The sequence below is a fragment of the Micropterus salmoides genome, unplaced genomic scaffold (genome assembly GCF_014851395.1).
Source record: "Micropterus salmoides isolate LMB-PRFRI ecotype aquatic unplaced genomic scaffold, ASM1485139v1 Ms_hic_scaffold_1997, whole genome shotgun sequence".
Lineage (NCBI taxonomy): Eukaryota > Metazoa > Chordata > Actinopteri > Centrarchiformes > Centrarchidae > Micropterus > Micropterus salmoides.
The window spans coordinates 1-4,272 of NW_024041147.1; the positions used below are offsets into that span (position 1 = coordinate 1).

General features: G+C 46.4%; 1 pseudogene; it reads left to right on the plus strand.

Annotated features, from left to right (window-relative positions):
- The first annotated feature begins 266 nt into the window (after positions 1–266).
- LOC119911267 lies at positions 267–4,053 on the plus strand (annotated as a pseudogene).
- The last annotated feature ends 219 nt before the right edge of the window (positions 4,054–4,272 follow it).

Genomic DNA, 4,272 nt, shown 5'->3' on the forward strand with positions numbered 1-4,272 from the left:
CTCAAATGTGGCCATATGTAAAATAGGTCTGTTTCTTTTACCTGATGATGGCCCTTTTCGTCAACTCAACATCCAAAGCAATAGTGTACACTTGCAAATCAGCTCTAGTTATGAAATGTGGTCTTGAATAATAAAAAAAAATGACCTTCATTAACCAGGAACACTGCAGTATCTGATGTTATTTTCCTTTTCATTGTTTGTATGTCAGTGATGAATTCCCCTTTTAAAGGAGCAATCATTTGATCATCATTGTTTTCTCTGCACAGACATATAAAGTACCAAGTGAAGAGGTTGAAAAGCTGCCGGTTTCAGTCAGTGGCTACACCCTGGTCACCGACTCTCCCGGACTTCCTGGAGGCCCTGGATTTGGGCCTCAGCCAAGTGATCAGCCTGCTACTCCATGCTCTGAGACCCCCATCCTCAATGGCTGCAAGGCAGTGGAGGAAGTGATGGTGGAGAGGGAAGAGAAGAGTGAGGAGGAAGAGGAGGATGACATTAGTTTGGACAGCCTTCTTAAGAGATCAAGGGAGTACGTGAAGAGAGAGCAGAATCAGCAGGGTCAAAGTTGTCCCTGCAGTCACCAGGACTCCCCCGGCTGAGCCTGTCTCTGACAAGGAGAATAAGAGTTGCAGTCCCATGGGGGGGACATGCGTTGAGTTTGGATTCAGTCTGCACCATAGCCCTATCGGCCCTCCTCAGACCCCAATTCAGCATCAAACTCTATACGACCCCAGTCCCCAACGATCTGGCTCCCTCTCACCTAGTCTACCTGACCAATATGCTCGTCTCCCCAGTCCAGAGTCCAGCATTAGTCCCCGTCCACAGAAACGCAGACCTCGGCCAGTTTCTACAGGGAACATCCATATTTCATTTCCTATCGGCCCAGCAGACCTTATCCCCCGAAGCCCAGGAAGATCAGGTGAAGGCGCTGGCATGGCGGACTGGGGAGAAGCTCTTGTAGGGGCCACAAAGTCCTTCGATCACTGGGGCTCAGTGGGCAGTGTAGATGGGGTGGTGTTAGCAGGAGTGGCAATCGTCGATCTAGCCACTGTGGTACCAGTCCAGTACAGGAGACCTGCTGCCCTGTTAGTGCCTCAGGGCCTAACCCGAAGGGACACCAAGACCATCTGGCTGCAGGATTTCGCCGGCGCTGCCACACCCTGGACAGCCAGCTGCATGCCTACCACTCTGGAGTTGAGCAAATAGATCGCAGCCAGGAAAGGGTTCCTCGCTTCATGGCAGGAGTTACTCGGTTGGCTCCAAGCTGGCGCACCCCTGCGGCCCCCTTAAACCAGTCGTATGAGGTAGATAATCAGTCAGCATCTCTGTTGAAGCCACGCATCCCTCCTGAATTGGCTCAGGTCACACTCAGAACGGACTCTGATGAACCTCAGGGGACAAACAATGGGAGAATCACACCAACTGTTCTCAGAAATGCAGCTGAGGCACAGGCCAGCAGGACAGGTGAGTCTCTCTGGAGCAGTTCCTGTGAAGCACACAGTGTAAAAATTAGTCATTTCCACTGAGATTACCATTTCTCCCATTGCAGCTTTTAGGTTAAATACTGTATGACAAAGAGGCGGGGGAAATGAAGGAAAAGAATAAAACCATGATTTCACATGTATTTATTTGCGCAGAGGAGACCCAGAGGAGAGCTCGGGCTCTGGAGGACATGCAAAGGCGTCTGGAGGAGGAGCATGCCTTGCAGATGTCGCTGCTCCTGGCTGAGCAGGAGAAAGAGCAACAGCGCCTCTGCCTGGTCAGCACTTGGAATCACACATTATCTATTCTGTATAGATGTAGACACCACAAATGCAACAAACAAAGCAACAACAAAACCTACTAAATTCATTTTTGTTGTTTAGTTGCAATGCAGAAGTGTGAATTAATTATGTTTTTCTTAAGGTTTCCTGCTTGCTCCAGAGCATGTGTATGTGTATGTGTGTATGTACATTAATGTGTAAATGTGTTGTGTGTGTTCTGTCACTGTGGCTAGGAGCTAGAGGATGCTTGTGGGTGGCATTGTAGGTCTGTGAGTGACAGCTGTCCTGTTGTGAGCCCCCCCTGTCCAGGACTAAGCCCCGCCCACACACCGTCTGAGCGATCACCTGGACACAGCATAGGTACCACTTCACCGTGCTCACTTGTTACTGTGTTGGAGTTTGTGGAACAGTGGTGACAAAATACTGCTACAGTTGTAGTTCCTATGAAATCTCATGAGAGCAACAGATGTTGAATTCTAACAAAATATTAAAACAGAGGAAAGGCAGCAGGGCAGTGGCTCTCTACTTACTGCCAAGTGATACCAAGTTAAAAAATAATGATAGTGAAGTGAAAGGTGAGTGTACTTTATTGCAGTTAAGGATGGGACAATAATGGTTATAGTTATATATCTTGGTAAAGGATACGATTAGTTTTAGCAACATTTCATCATTGGAAACAGTTGAGACAATGCAAACCAACTATTTTACTTGGGTTCCCGGGAATGTCTCAGTAAAACCGCAGTAACCACTAAAAAACCTGTGATGGTACCAATTCTAGCTTTAAGTATAAATTAAAAATGTTTCTTTCTTTCTTTCTGCAGGTTTTCCCAGTCCTGTAAGTTCCAGTGTGTCCTCTCCCTCTGTCCAGCCTCCCGTCTGCCTGTGGGGGCCCACATGGGCAGTTAGCAAACCTCGAGTGAGGCTTAGTCTGGTGAGTGTGCCCAAGTAGACGAGAGGGTGTGCTTGTGATCGTACAATAGATGTTCCTGTCTTCACATTTCCACCTTCTCGTGCTCTCCAGGTTCTGACCGCAGAGCAGCAGAGATTGTTCTGTCGAATTGGCGCCATCATACGCGGCTTCCTCACACGCAGACTGCTCAAAACAGAGAAGGTCAAACACCTGCGCCAGACCATCGTGGTGAGATTACACTCAAAAACACAAACTAAAAATGTTGAAAGAACACCAATGTGAGTGTGATTAAAGTTGTTTGATAAATGAATCATGTTAGTTACTGGGAAAAACCTGTATGTTTATGAATGTTTGCTGCATGTGTGCTTAGGATACACAGGAGTTCATCCGGTCATTCCAGACTGAAGCTCCACAGAAGAGAGCCACCTTCTCAGCACAAGATCGCTCCCTGCAGGAGAGAGTTAGAGCCCAGGTATGACTGTGTAGTTTCTGTCTATAGACAGCAGAAGTCCGCCTTCCTTTGTGTTTATGTGTGCATCTTTTGTCCCTCAGTTACGTGCAGCCCTTTACGACATCCATGACATCTTCTTTGAAATGCCTCTGGGGGATCGATTAGCATTGCTGCAGCAAGACAGGGAGACATGGTAACCTGAAAATACAGGCAATCACATCAGATGGAGGTCACATTTGTTGCTCTTCTTTTAAAGGAAAGAGCTGAAAGGAAGGACAGACATCTCTTTTGTCTTTCAGTTAAGCTCGCGCTTGGTAAAGTTAATTATTTTTGTTCATGAAGTCAAACACAATGATTGTGCTGTATGCAACAGTGTGTAAATCATCATCAACTAATTTCTTTTATTCATTTCATCAGTGCTGTGCCTTTCACATCTGTCTGCACAACACATGCCAGACTGCCCCATTTTTTGAAACGTCTGGTCACCCCTAGGTCTACCTGTTTATAACTATTGGCACACAAATAATCATGATGAGCTTTATTTATATAGAACCATGGTAATCAAATTTACGATCCATCTTTACAGTGAAGCATATACATGCTTTGTCTGATGCTGTGACTCTCTGTCCATCATAAATAAATGTTTTTTACTGACTGTGTCAAAACTGCAGGAGAAAGCCAAGGGCCCCAAGGAGAGAGTGGTTCTGTCTGCTGCTACACAGAGGTCTATGGACAGGAAAAAGAGGTAAGATAGGGAAGAGGAACACAGCCATACATAGCGTATGGGATTTTAGATTTAATGTTTTCGATGATGAGATCCAGCGATGAGCAGATTTTTTTTTTATGGTGTGTATTTCCTTCAGGGTTGGTGAATCCCCAGCACAGGCTAGGAAGATGCAACAGAAGCCAAAGAGCCCCACTTCTAACAGGTGCTGTGAGAATTTATTATCACCTTTTATTTTAATTTTGAGCTTTATACTGGGGGCGGCTGTGGCTCAGGAGGTACAGCAGGTCGTCCACTAGTCAGAAGATCGGCAGTTTCGATCCCCGGTTCCTCCAGTCTGCGTGTGTCTTTACGCAACATACTGAACCCCACATTGCTCCAGAGTTCGTCTTCTTCTGCGTCCTGGAAAACAGTTGACCAATTT